The sequence below is a fragment of the Bubalus bubalis genome, chromosome 13 (assembly GCF_019923935.1).
Source record: "Bubalus bubalis isolate 160015118507 breed Murrah chromosome 13, NDDB_SH_1, whole genome shotgun sequence".
Classification (NCBI taxonomy): Eukaryota; Metazoa; Chordata; class Mammalia; order Artiodactyla; family Bovidae; genus Bubalus; species Bubalus bubalis.
Window position 1 is genome coordinate 5,973,617 of NC_059169.1, and position 15,499 is coordinate 5,989,115.

Here is a 15,499-nt window from a genome sequence, read left to right on the forward strand (position 1 = left end):
TATTATGAAGAATGCCTAATAATTTTATCAAGAACCATTGGAAAACATACAGGAATGGAGTCACCTTTGTTGACCATAATTCCAGGAAAGGAAGAATATGAAGCACATAAAAGTAAAATCCACTTATTGACCATCCATCATCACTCATTTCATAGCAGAGCTATCGAAATGAACCTTATTTTCTAATTAAGAATTTCTTTTATGGCCAGTAAATTACTTTCATGATTTGCCCTGTAGCTCTGCAGAATGCCACCATCACACTCTGTCTCAGATATAATGGAAGAAATTTCTATATTCATAAAATGAATGTTTTCTGTCCAGAATTGCTTTTGATTAGTATGAGCTACATTACTGCCACTGCCTTTTTCTGGGAAAGAACCCCGAGTGTATTTTATCAAAGTGCAGTAATTGTGCTGGAAGTAAGATAGCAATGGCATTCGTTAGCTTTGATTCTAAAGGCTGTAAGAGCCACAGAAAAGTAGGACTTTGTGCTACCTTTGCATAAAATAATGACTGTCCGTTGCGTGCCAGCTTTCATGGACTTAATTTGTGTAAAGATGATAATGCTGGGCGTGTTCTCAGAGCTTTCACTTCCTGAAGCTCCACTTTTCATTTCTGAACGTGCCTGTCAGTGTCTCCAGAAGAATCAGTGAAAACGACCTTGGCCTTCGGCATGAGTGGTCTAAATTGAAAGAAGCATATTTAGAGGGCTGAGACCCAGCCACAAACCCAACAGCCAGCTGGATAATAAAGCAAAGGCAGCTGCCAGCCCAGCTGTGCAATGCGCTCAAGGGGCAGTGTTTGGTTCAAGACTCACTCGCCTGCCTCATATCTGCACCCAGAGAGCTGCTTCCACTGGGGTCTGTGAATTTCACTCCTCTTCTAAACTACCTGAGGATATCTGCTCAGCCCAAATTGTGTGATTATTATCATTATTGTTTAAAATTCTGCATTATCCATGTAGGGCTTCTAGAAACTTTTTAAAATTTCTGTATGTGTTTGGTCAAACAAGTCAGACCTAAAGGATATCAACCCTGAATTGTATCCCAGTGAATATTGGGAGGACTGATGCTGAAGCTGAAGCTTCAATAATTTGGCCACCTGATGTGAAGAGCCGGCTCATTGGAAAAGACCCTGATGCTGGGAAAGATTGAGGGCAAGAGGAGAAGGGAATGACAGAGGATGAGATGGTTGGAAGGCATCACTGGTTTAATGGACATGGGTTTGAGCAAACCCTGGGAAATGATGAAGGACAGGGAAGCCTGGCGTGCTGCAGTTCATGGGGTCGCAAAGAGTAGGACATGACTGAGCGACTGAACAATGAACAAACAATGTGTTTGACTCCATCCAGTCTCAGTTGCAGCCCGCTGGATCTTCACTGCATCACATAGGATCTTTCCTTGGGGTTCCCAGACTCTCTACTTGTGGCACATGGGCTCCAGAGGGTTCAGGCTCAGTAGTGGCAGCCAAGCATGCAACTAGCATGTGGGATCTTAGCTCTCGGACCAGGGATCAAACCAGCCTCCCCTGCATTGCAAGGTGGGTTCTTAACCATTGAACCTCTAGGGAAGTGTGCTCAGTTGTGTCCAACTTTCAGTGACCCCATGGACTGCAGCCCACCAGGCTCCCCCATCCCTGGGATTCTCCAGGCAAGAACACTGGAGTGGGTTGCCATTTCCTCCTCCAATGCATGAAAGTGAAAAGTGAAAGTGAAGTCGCTCAGTCATGTCCGACTCCTAGCGACCCCATGGACTGCAGTGCACCAGGCTCCTCTGTCCCTGGGATTTTCCAGGCAAGAGTACTGGAGTGGGGTGCCATTGCCTTCTCCCATGCACAGACTGAGCAAAGCTTATAGGTGGTGTCAACATGGAAAGCCCTAATTGGCACTGAGCACCTTCTATAGGGAATGTGATGTCAAGTTTCCTGACTATCAATTTCTGCTACATATTAAACAAGCTGACCTACCCTGCTTTCTTAAATGATTTGTCTTTCTTTGTCTTTCCTGAATTAAATAAAAATAAATTTGGATATCATTTCAAATATTCCAACACATGGCTATGTTATCTATTTGTACAGCATAACATCCTTTATATAATCTCAGATCTGAATGAAACAAACTGTCTTCTATTTGAAATAATAGTGGCAACTACCCTTTATTTAGTGCCGACTTTGAACTGTGGACTTTGCATTCATGGTCTTTAGTCAAGCCATGGATTATCTGTGACAGATATCATCCCTCTTTTGTAGATGGGAACACTGAGGCCCCGAGACACCAAGTAACTCAGCCAATGGTAGGAACTGATAAAGAAGGACATGAATTAAGCCCTTTAGACCTTGATGCCCGTGATAATACAGGACCTTTCTTTTGTCAGTATTCATAGTGATGCAATTTTAGTTAATGCAGAATTTTTCAAAGATCCATTGCACACATATTCTAACATTTAAAGGAAAGTCATAGCAAATACCTTTACATGTGTCTTTTAAGGCAATGTTTTTTTCCGCAGAATCTCTACAGTTTCAATGCTACCGGGTATGTAATTGTTAGTATTCTCACATTTATTTCTTTAAATCATTATCAGGTAATGAGAGTAGTCAAAATATACCATGTGCCTTCTACGTGCAAAACTTATAATAGGCTGTCTTCAAGAATTGTTGTTGTTCAGTTGCTAAGTTGTGTCCAACTTTTTGCAATCCCATGGAGTGCAGCACACCAGGCTTCCCTGTCCTTCACTATGTCCCAGAGTTTGCTCAAAATCTAGTCCATTGAATCAGTGATGCCATCCAATCATCTTATCCTCTGTTGCAAATTAACTTGCTTAATTGTCATCAAGATTTGACTATTTAGATGATTATTTTATCTCTACCATCATCATCTTACCAATGAGGAAACTCAAAAACAAAGGTAAAGTGATGTGTTTAAAATTATATAGCCAGTTAGCGGCAGACTGAGAATCAAACTTGTCCTTTTGACATAGTCTAAAATCTTAGCCGCTATGGCAAACTGTCTCTAAATAATACTTGCCTTAGTGTGAAAACTGTTAGTTGCTTGGTCACGTCCAACTCCTTGCAACCCCATTTGCAAGGACTGTAGCCCACCAGGCTCCTCTGTCCATGGAATTTTCCAGGCAAGAATACTGGAATGGGAACCATGCCCTTCTCCTAGGGATCTTCCCAACCCAGGGATTGAACCCTGGTCTCTCGCGTTGCAACCTGGTTAAAGGAAGTTTAATTGCACATTTGTTGCCTACTATGTAATATATAATGTATATTGTCACCCTGCTTATTTAACTTATATGCAGAGTACTTCATGAGAAACGCTGGGCTGGAAGAAGCACAAGCTGGAATCAAAATTGCCGGGAGAAATATCAATAACCTCAGATATGCAGATGACACCACCCTCATGGCAGAAAGTGAAGAGGAACTAAAAAGCCTCTTGATGAAGGTGAAAGAGGAGAGTGAAAAAGTTGGCTTAAAGCTCAACATTCAGAAAACAAAGATCATGGCATCTGGTCCCATCACTTCATGGGAAATAGATGGGGAAACAGTGGAAACAGTGTCAGACTTTATTTTTCGGGGCTCCAAAATCACTGCAGATGGTGACTGCAGCCATGAAATTAAAAGACGCTTACTCCTTGGAAGGAAAGTTATGACCAACCTAGATAACATATTCAAAATCAGAGACATTACTTTGCCAACAAAGGTTGGTCTAGTCAAGGCTATGGTTTTTCCAGTGGTCATGTATGGATGTGAAAGTTGGACTGTGAAGAAAGCTGAGTGCCGAAGAATTGATGCTTTTGAACTGTGGTGTTGGAGAAGACTCTTGAGAGTCCCTTGGACTGCAAGGAGATTCATCCAGTCCATTCTGAAGGAGATCAGCCCTGGGATTCCTTTGGAAGGACTAATTCTGAAGCTGAAACTCTAGTACTATGGCCACGTCATGCAAAGACTTGACACATTGGAAAAGACTCTGATGCTGGAAGGGATTGAGGGCAGAAGGAGAAGGGGACGACAGAGGATGAGATGGCCAGATGGCATCACTGACTCGATGGACGTGAGTCTGGGTGAACTCTGGGAGTTGGTGATGGACAGGGAGGCCTGGCGTGCTGCGATTCATGGGGTGGCAAAGAGTCGAACACGACTGAGTGACTGAACTGACTGACTGACTGACATAATAGAAAGCAATATTAAATTGAACCTGAAAGTTAGAAATGTTTATTAAAACCACTTAGTTCTAAGATGTAATTAGAAAATCCATTGACAACACTTTGTAAACAGAGAGTTGTGAATCATTTACTGGGCAGTGGGAAGCTACCATTATTTTTGTCACCATTATTTTGGTTCATATTTATTAAGTGAGCAAATGACTATTTTTATAGTTATTCTCTCTCTGTTAAGCAAGCTTAAGTCAATCACTATGAATAGGAACAAACCATGAAAATTATTTTAAAAAAGGCATTTTATGTAATCCAGTGGTATTCTATGAGCTGCCACAGATTCCATATTCATACCAAAAAAAAAAAAAAGAAAGAAAAAAGAAAAAAAAGTAACTGGCTCTGCATGCCTTGACTACCAAACCCCAAGGACCTTTCACTCCTTAAATGATTCTGTTGTCACTCATTAAGTTGCCCTAGGAGGTATAACCTCCCCCCCCAAACTGTGACTTCTGGGAGATAATAACCACAGCCATGGCCTAGAGCACTTAGGTAGGAGACTACCCTTTTTCTTCAAGTGCTATTAAGCCCATGGGGTAAAGCCCTTGACCTGTGGTGTCAACATAGCATTTTGGCCACGGTCGCTAATGAAAGGGCCATCTACACGTGTGCTTAAGGTAGATTGCACAATAGACCACGCATCGTTTATTAAAATTCACATGTCAAAACAGGCAGTATTAGAGCTCTCGGTATCATCTTTCAGCTGTGACCAGAAAGACAAAAGCAGAATTATCAGGCTGGAATAGACCTTGCAAGATTCTTTAGTCCATTGCTTGAACTTAAGGCAAACCATACGAGTATTGTATACACTAGTCAACCCGTCAACCAAGATTTATTTTATATTCACAGGTGCACAGCCTTGTATAGGATCTGGCCCTCTATGCCATCAGAGTCATGTTTTCCCAAGGGTTTGAGTCATTCTCAAGTGGAGCCCACAAAGGTTCAGAAGCAGTACTCTGTTTATTTTAGTACAAAAAAAAGATAGCGTCGCTAGTGTTCACCGTTCATTGTGGGTAGTGGCAGGAATAAATGATGAGTCAAGCATAGCTTTGTCTTCAACAACTTCGCAACCACTAGCAACCCAATCTCCCCCTCACCCCGCTTCATACGTATACTTATCATCACGGTCACACCACACCAGCCACAACTGCTGCCCAGCCTCTGCGAAGGTTCTTAAGCATCTGAAACTTATCAGACGTCCTTTGGAAAGTTAGCAAGTTTTGTGGCCACTGATATGTATGCAGGCACCCACATTACATATGGCAACAGCTTATAAAATTTTCATAAGAGATTGAATATGGTGTTTTTATTCCAAAACACCCAAATATGTCTTCGTGGGAATGCAAAATGACAAACACAGTTAATTCAGACTGTAGTTTGTGTCCAAAGGGAGGTCCCAAGAGTTGTTATTCTCAGGCTTGTTCTCCCCAAACCCAGATCTCACTCAACCCCAAAACCTCACATGCTGGGGTGTCTTGGTCTCAGCACGCCCGTGGCCAGGATCTAGCTAGCCTCTCTGTCTAAAATTGTGAGTGTTCCAGGCTTTCTGGTTCAGAGATCATTTGAAATGCATGTCCTTCCTCTTTACAGCTGTAGAAGAGAAAAGCTAAAGAATTCAGCCTTGCAAATAGGCTTCTAGATGTGTACATATTGTACGGTTGGCTAGGCATAGATTAAAGGTGCTGGTCACACCAGGGTTGAGCACAAGTGAAATGTATGAGTAGTTTATGGAGTAATCTGAGCTGAATCCAAACTTCAGAAATATGAAGCGTGACCTTCCGACGTGTCCTACAGGAGTCACATCATAGGAATATTATGTCAACACACAATACTGGTGAATTACTAATGATCCAGAATACAGAATCACAGGTCAGAAAAAGATCCCTCATTAGCCATTGAGGCTTGATCTATCTGGGAAAGGAGCACAGGGGTATCAGCATTTACCAGGCAGCAGACTCCTTTATGGGAGAAGGCAATGGCACCCCACTCCAGTACTCTTGCCTGGAAAATCCCATGGACGGAGGAGCCTGGTGGGCTGCAGTTCATGGGGTCACTAAGAGTCAGACACGACTGAGCGACTTCACTTTCACTTTTCACTTTCATGCTTTGGAGAAGGAAATGGCAAGCCACTCCAGTGTTCTTGCCTGGAGAATCCCAGGGATGGGAGCCTGGTGGGCTGCCGTCTATGGGGTTGCACAGAGTCAAACACGAATGAAGTGACTTAGCAGCAGCAGACTCCTTTATGAGAGCACCCTGGTCCTCACCCTGTCGTATGTCAAGCTTCACACACTGACAGTTGAACTGCTGAACAGATTTGATAGCTGACGAGTTGGTGGAGTACATGTTGCCTTCCTGAAATGGTCTGTACAGACATGAAGTAGACAAGGCATCTAGGTGTGTCACACCTTTCCTTCCAAGGGGCAAGTGTCTTTAATTTCATGGCTGCAGTCACCATCTGCAGTGAGTTTCAAACCGAAGAAAATGAAATGTGCCACAGCTTCCGTTTTCCCTTTCTACTTGCCATGAAGTGACATACCTAGTGGATTAAAAAGCAGACATCACTTTGCCAACAAAGGTCTGTATAGTTACAGCTATGGTTTTTCCAGTCATGTACGGACATGCAAGCTGGACCATAAAGAAGCCTGAGTGCTGAAGAATCGATGCTTTCAAATTGTCATGCTGTAGAAGGCTCTTGAAAGCCCCTTAGACAGCAAGGAGTTCAAGCCAGTCCATCCTAAAGGAAATCAACCCTGAATAGTCACTGGAAGGACTGATGCTGAAGCTCCAATACTTTGGCCACCTGATAGGAAGAGTTGACTAAACATTGGAAAAGACCGTGATGCTGGGAAAGATTGAAGGTGGGAGGAGAAGGGGGAGACAGATGATGAGATGGTTGGATGGCATCACCGACTCAATGGACATGAGTTTGAGTGAGCTCCAGAAGACAGTAAATAACACCAGGAGCCTGCACGCTGCAGTCCATGAAGTCACAAAAAGCTGGACACAGCTTAATGACTGAACAACACCAAACACACAGTGTGACTCCAGCCAGAAACCCTTTTTAGGACCAACATGGCCCTCCCCCTCAGGCACTGGCCGCTCCCTGGGAATTACGCTCAGTCATGGAGAACGGCCTTCCCCAAGTTTACCTCATTTCCAAGGGGTAGTCCAGGACTAGAGACCGGTGAACATGCAGATGTAAGAGTCCAGCCTCTCAGCTCAAGTGCAGAGTACTTCTGAAAGGTCACATCACTTCCAAAGCTTCTTGTGGCCTCAGGTGCAAAACTGTATTGCATGCCAACTGCACCCTTTGTCCACCCCGGGTTTCTTCACTTTCATATAAATGCATCACCGGAGTCCACTGACCTCTGGCTAACAACTCCTTTTATTAGAGTCTGTATCCACAGAAATAATTGCTGAGCTACAGATTTTCCTCATCATATTAAAATAAATTCTAGCCAATTGCATCCAATACTTTTCGTCTTACTTTTTATAAAAAACAGAATGCATTATGTTGTCCTGTGTTGAGTCACTCAGTCATGTTTGACTCTTTGTGACCCCATTGACTGTAGCCTGCCAGGCTCCTCTGTCCATTGAATTCTCCAAGCAAGAATACTGGAGTGGGTAGCCATTTCCTTCTCCAGGGAATCTTCACAACCCAGGAATCGAACCAGGGTCTCCTGCATTGCAGGCACATTCTTTACCAGCTGAGATACCAGGGATGCCCAAAACACATTATAATGTGATTTCAATGCATTGGGCTCTGGTGAGCTCAAATGCAAACCATTTCTCTTCAAATTCATCATTGCATGGAATCCTCTTTGTTGGTCTAAGCCGTCCCTGCTGTTAAAGCTGTATTGTTGTCTGGCAATGGGTTTTAATCAGGGTTTGTTAAATATGTTTGTCTATAACATTAGATGGGATAAATTGTACCTTATCACTTTGGCTCATGGCAAAATAGAACAATTAAGCTGCCCGGTGGCAGGCTGACATTTATCAGACTATTTTCACTGCCAGTTTAAATGACAACGTTGGCGTAATCCAATTTGTGTTCTCGGCAGCTTAGGGAAGCGTCAAGGTGCCTACAGTGTTTGTGAATGGGTTGCCAGTGTGGTGCGCTGATTCCTAAATATATTCTTCCAAGATATCAATTTTGTACATTTTTCCCCCCAAATAGAAACAAGCTATTCAGGAATAGCACTTTCCCTGGAATTAGCCCCGGGAGTCATTTCTATTGTTACCAGCCTCTAGCATCACTTGTAGAGAAAGGAGTTGACTAGACGACCATTGTTTAAAAATTCCGGTTCTACTTGGGTACATGTGTCATCTCCAGTTACAGAACTTATGGCAGCATCCTGTTGGAAGACCTAAAATGTAGAGATGCTAAGAGTGGAAACACACAGAACAACCTGTCCCGAGATACCCATCAAGCAGATTGGAAATATTAAAAGGACTTCTCTCTGCTTCACCTTGACCCCTCTGAAAGTTCAAGTTAGCAGAACCCCCTGAATATGCCTTTAAACACTGTATTCAAATTAGGAGTTTGGGATTAACAGATATACACTATTATAAATAAAATAGTTAACCACGAAGGACCTACTGTATAGCACTGGAAAATATACTCAATGTTTTATCATAACTTATAGGGGAAAGGGGCTTCCCTGGTAGCTCAGCTGGTAAAGAATCTGCCTGCAGTGCAGGAGACCCCAGGAAGATGCCCTGGAGAAGGAAATGTATTCTTGCCTGGAGAATCCCCATGGACAGAAGAGCCTGGTGAGCTACAGCCCATGGGATAGCAGAGTCAGATAAGACTGAGCATTCTACATCTAGATAGATACATACATGCATTAATATATTTAATATATTACTATGCTGTAAACCTGAAACTAACTCAACAGTGTAAATCAACTATATTTCAATAAAAAAATCATGGATATTAAAAAATAAAATCAATACTGATACTCTATAGAGAAAGCATGCTGCACATATCTGACCCTTCCCCACTCCCCTTAAGTTACAGAAAAAAATTGAATCAGAGTGTCTGGTATCATTTCTGTTTAAAAATGTTATATTAACCCAGTACTCAAGGTTTTCAGGCTAGTTTCTAGACTGTGTTTCAGAGTGAGGATAAACAAGTCATTCTACTTCCTCCTAGGAAGAATTTATCCCACTTTTTAGATTGGGATATTCATGTAAAAGAAAATAAATATCGTATCTCCTTTACCTAATGATCTTATAAAAACAGAAGCTCTAGTAAATGCAAAGCTAAATTTAAAAGGATTAGTTAGAATGAAGCTGTTGTTATAAAATAACGTGAGCTTTACATGTTAATATCACGTTTTTTTCCTTGTAAGTAAATAGTTGTATTTCGTGTAATAGAAATAAACAATCCAGGTTTGATAAAATTCTTAGCTTGCAGGAGTTGGAGTAGGGTGAAAAGACAAGACTCAGGCCAGCCCCTGAACAGGGTTCAGACCTGGGTGTTCATCATTCTAGCCCCATGTGAAATCGGGTTGTCTGCACCCCTGCAGTTCCCAGGGAATCAGGACTTGGGTCTTTTGTCTTCTGGGATTTCCCCAAAAGTTATTAGAAGTTTCCATCTTTTTATTATCGCTTCCCCAAGGTTTTCAGCCCTGCTGGAGGCCAAGGAAAAATGCCCCCTTCTTCGTGTTTTCTATCAACCACTGACTCTCTTGAGTGTCTCTGGTAATTGTGACTCTTTTTCTCACCAAACAACGATGATATCTCCTTTTTAGTGGAATTGTGATGGTTGGTGGTGGGGAGAGACTGTTGGGTGGTGGTGAAGGTAGATATGGTTTCTCAAATACATTCTTTCCAGTTGCTTGTTTATAGATTCATTCTGTGCCCCATTTCAGCATGTTTTCGTTGCTGATATTCAAAACACTTGTCTTCTGAATGTCAAAGATAATTTCTATCAAGTGCATGTCTCTAGGATTTGAAAGGCTCAGCTCAAAATAAAAAATATGTTTATTCTATAACTCATTTGCCTTCCTTATTCTAAGTCACATATGCAGTCTTTCTAAAAGTGAAGAACAGACTGGTGTGAAGAGTTACGGATAATAAAAGAAATGTGGTTAAAAAAATTTTGCTGTTATCTAAAATATCGCCCTACCATATCCATTTAACAGACCTCAATCACAACGAGAAACATTTTGTATCCACTCCTAGGTGTAGACCCAAAGGAATTTCAATCAGATATTCAAACAAATACATGCACACAAATGTTCATAGCGGTACTATTCACAGCAGCCAACACATGGAAACAACCCAGATGTCATTAAGAGATGAATGGATAAACCAAAGGCCGTACAGTCATATGATGGAATATAATTCAGCCCTAAAAAAGAAATGAAGTACTGACACTTGCTACAACCTGGCTGAAATTTGATCACATTGTTAACTGTGAGAGACAGTTATAGGACAGACATTTTATAACTCTATTTAGATGAGACACCCAAACAAGCAAAGCCATACAGACAGAAAGCAGACTGGGGGTTGTCAGAGGCTGGGGCAGGAGGATGCAAAGTGACTGTTTAATAGATATGAGATTTCCATTTGGAGTGATTAAAATAATACTAGAAATAGAAGAGATAATGGCTAGAAAATATTGTGAAGACATTTAAGGCCATCTGAATAAATTGTATGGTCTGAAATGATTAAAATGGGAAATTTGATGTTATCTGTATTTTACCACAATAAAAGATAATTGCAGAAGTAAAATATAGTTTTTAGTAGACAATTCAAAGCAAGTCTTAAATATATTTTATGAAACAGGAGGACACTACTTCTTCTCCCATAATCTTACTTTACTGAAGCCGCTGTTGTTCCCGTTTCCATTTTTTCCCCCAAATATCTGAAATGAAAATACTGCAAAATATTAAGTAAAATAATTTGCTATTGTGCTTAGTCACTCAGTCATGTCCGACTCTTTGCAACCTCATGCACTGTAGGCCATCAGGCTGCTCTGTCCATAGGGATTCTCCAGGCAAGAATGCTGGAGTGGGTTGCTGTGCCCTCCTCCAGGGAATCTTCCCAACTCAGAGATCGAACCCAGGTCTCCCACATTGCAGACAGGTTCTTTACCATCTGAGCCACTGTTTACTATTAGGATACATATATAATGTAGGATCAAAGAGTTTATAAAATTGATAATGAGGATGAGAATGATGACTGAGTTCTGAGGCTTATTCTGTGACAGGCACTCATATGAGACTTTTCTGCTATTTTAACTCATCCCATCCTCTTTCAAATGTGGTGAGACTGGTGCTGAGACCATTCCCATTTTACAGAAATGGATGCTGCAGCCAGGTACTGGTTGGATGTCACATGGACAGCATAAAGAACAGTGAGGTGTGAACTCAGACGTTCTGGCCAGAAGGTCCAAGACTTTGAGCAACTGCATTTCGGATGCATGGGAATATGGTAGAACGCTAAGTTCAGGCTCTTTTTTAAAAATCATTTTTAATTGGAGGATCATTGCTTTACAATGGTGTGTTCTCTGCCCTACAATGAGGTGAATCAGCCATAAGTGTTTATATATCCCCTCCCTCTTGAGCCTTCCTCTCACCCAGTCCCCATCCCACCCAGCTAGGTCATGCCAGAGCCCCAGGCTGAACTCCCCGTGTTTATACAGTGGCTTCCCACTCCCTATTTTACATAAGCTAATAGATATATTTCAATGCTCCTCTCTCAGTTCCTCCCACCCTCTCCTTAACCACTGTGTCCACAAGTCCGATCTCTATGTCTCTTTCTGGTCCTGCCCTGCAAATAGGTTCATCGGTACCACCTTTCTAGATTCCATATGTGTGTGTTCATATAGGATATTTTTCTCTTTCTGACTTACTTTATTCTGTATAAGAGACTCTAGGTTCTTCCACCTCAGTTCAACTGGCTCAAATTTGCTCCTTTTTATGGCTGAATAGGGGCTTCCTAGGTGGCTCAGGGGGTAAAGAATCTGCCTGCAACTTAGGAAACGCGGGTTCAATTCCTGGGAAGATCCCCTGGAGGAGGGCATGGCAACCCACTCCGGTATTCTTGCCAGGAGAATCTCATGGACGGAGGAGCTTGGTGGGGTATAATCCATGGGGTCGCAAAGAGCAGGACGCAACTGAAGCTAAGTCACAGCATGCAAGCAAGCACATCTCTCCTGAAGAGAATTTTACTGACAGAAATAGGTTTGCAGAGTATGCAAATATCCGTGCAACTTCATTTACATGACAATCACCATTTCTACTGTGTTCTGACAACTTTCCTGTCCAGTGTGGGATGTTTATTGGTTCATTATTTGTAAAAGAGTAAAACCTCATCTGAAAAAAAAAAAAAAAAAAAGCGTGTTACGTCTTTCATTTCAAAACCGCCCCAGGGCCCTACGGGGTATATTAAATCTGTCTCTTTGCCGTATATCTCGCTGTCCATTTTACTTGAAAACAGGTGTTTTGTATATTGAACTTTTTAACACCGCGGGGAGGTAAGTATGCACAGCTGGAGGTTTATGCTTCACACATTTTCATGTTGGAGAACAAGAAGCGGGCCCCCAGGAGTAACTCCTCCAGCAAGGAGCAGGGGGGGTCGGGCGAACAAAGCGCTTCTGTATCTGGTGGCGGGCGCGGGGCGGGGGATGTCTCGGATGCGGGACCCGCATGCAAAGTGGCTGCCGGCGACGCGGAGACAAAATGTGGTGAGGGATCACAGCGCCCAGGTTCTCAGATCAATCAGGAGCGATGAGGCTGTCACCGCACAGAAGGGCCGAGACGCAGCATCAAAGCCGGGAGGGAGAGGGGAGAGGCTTTTTGTCCGCCTGCCTTTGTCTTCTTAACCAGCCCCAGGAGCCAGCTCACATCCCCCGTGAAAGGCCGAGTTAATCTATTTCTAGTGAACATTGTTCCGCTGTGTGTAGTCAGCTCCACAATCATTAAAGAAAAATAACTAGGTTGGCAGGACCGAAAAAAAAAAAAAACACCAAACAGCCTTGGTTTTCCTGTGGGGTGCGTTTGGTCAAGAAAGGGATTTTCTGCCTGTGTCATTGTCCGCCCAACAGGGAAAAGGGGACCGACCTCCCACAAGAGACTCACGGGGGCTGCGAGCTTCTTGGCCTCCGCGATGAGCTGTGTGGAGCCAGACGGAAGATGCTTTATGAAAATTAAAAACACGACCTTTCCAAGCATTCTCTTCTGGATTCAGTTTCCCCTCTGAAGTCTTCTTAAGAAACTCAAGCACAACAACAAAAAAAAGCACTTTCCCACACTTGGGTTGGCTTTCCCAGAATTGGTCATGGTATTGCAGGGGGATTTTTGTTGCTTGTGGGCATGGGAAGAGATACAGGGGAGAGTTAGTGAAGAGTTAGTGAAAAGCAAGACATTACTTTGCCAACGAAGATCTGTCTAGTCAAGGCTATGGTTTTTCCAGTGGTCATGTATGGATGTGAGAATTGGACTGTGAAGAAGGCTGAGTGCTGAAGAATTGATGCCTTTGAACTGTTGTGTTGGAGAAGACTCTTGAGAGTCCCTTGGACTGCAAGGAGATCCAACCAGTCCATTCTGAAGGAGATCAGCCCTGGGATTTCTTTGGAAGGAATGATGCTAAAGCTGAAACTCCAGTACTCTGGCCACCTCATGCGAAGAGTTGACTCATTTGAAAAGACTCTGATGCTGGGAGGGATTGGGGGCAGGAGGAGAAGGGGATGACAGAGGATGAGATGGCTGGATGGCATCACTGACTTGATGGACATGAGTCTGAGTGAACTCCGGGAGTTGGTGATGGACAGGGAGGCCTGGCATGCTGCGATTCATGGGGTCACAAAGAGTTGGACACGACTGAGCTACTGAACTGAGTGCAAGGTTAGGGGGATGTCTTTATCATTTCTTTGTACGTGGCTTTGATGTCAAGAAAGTTTCATTTAGCTCAGCTGATTATAGATCAACCTCTCCTCCATTCGAATAAGACGGTCCTCTTACATTTATTCAAATGATGATTCAGATTGTCATCATTTGAGGGCAGGTATGCAGTCAGCGTCATCTTTGTGTGTGTGTATGCTAAGTCACTTCAGTCGTGTCCGACTCTTTGTGGGCATTTGGACTGTAGCCCACCAGGCTCCTCTGTCCATGGGATTCTCCAGGCAAGAACACTGGAGTGGGTTGCCATGCATTTCTCCAGGGATCTTCCTGACCCAAGGATAAACCTACGTCTATTATGTCTCCTGCATTTGGCAGGTAGGTTCTTTACCACTAGCTGCCCTTAGGAAGCCTGGAGCCAGTTGCCATTTCCTTCTCCAAGAGAGCTTCCTGACCCAGGGATTGAACCAGCATCTCTAAAGTCTCCAGCATGGGCATGCAGGTTCTTTACTACCAGCACCACCTGGGAAAGCCTGAGCATCATCTTTGCCTCAAGCTAATGAAGCCCCCCTCTTAGCATGGATAGTGCTGCTCTAAGACCACACAGATTCACTCTGCTTAAGACTGAAGGCGGTATGGTGATCATGCCGTGGCTGAGTGTTGGATTCTGTGTAGCTCCAACAATTGGCACCATGAGTTTTCCTGCCAAGAAAAAATAAATAAATAAATGCAAACTCTAAAAATTAAAAAAAAGCAACACCTGGAATACCAAGTAAAAAGAGATTTTGGCAACACATCTGCATTGCACAGATGTGAGATAGTCACTCATATCTGACCAGAGGAAGGAAAAAATTAAAATAAAGCTTGGGGTTTTTAAACTGTTTTTGCCCAGTGATTTTTGAAGGTTTGAGATAGTTTCCTCTGCACTTAAACTGAGGCTTATGGAGTTTTACTTGTAATGCTGTAAATAATCTTTCTCTTTCCAGCATGTGTGGTGTAACTTGCTTTGGTGGGTCAAAGCTTCATGTTGGAAGAATGACTGGTGGGTTTTCCCTGGACTTGTAGAACAGAAATCTGCTTCTCCCTGGATACTCAGGGCACTGAACTGCCCCATGTATGTGATAGGATGTCATTTTCTATTTATTGGGAAGCATCTTGAGAAGTCAATGATGGAAGGAAAAAAAAAGAGAAATTCCAGGGAAGATTCCAGATGGAAAATGATGATCCAGCATGGAGGATGAGTTTGGCTGGTGTGTAAATATCATGGTTCTATGAACTCAAGGGTGGCAAGACGCAATGACGTGAATCGTTACCTTTTCCCACAGGACACCAGAAAGTCCTTATTTTATTCTCACCACACCACCCCCAACCTGAGCACATAATTCATATCTTTGCACTTAAATCTGTGGCAATTATTTAAGAATTTGTTGCTGCTTC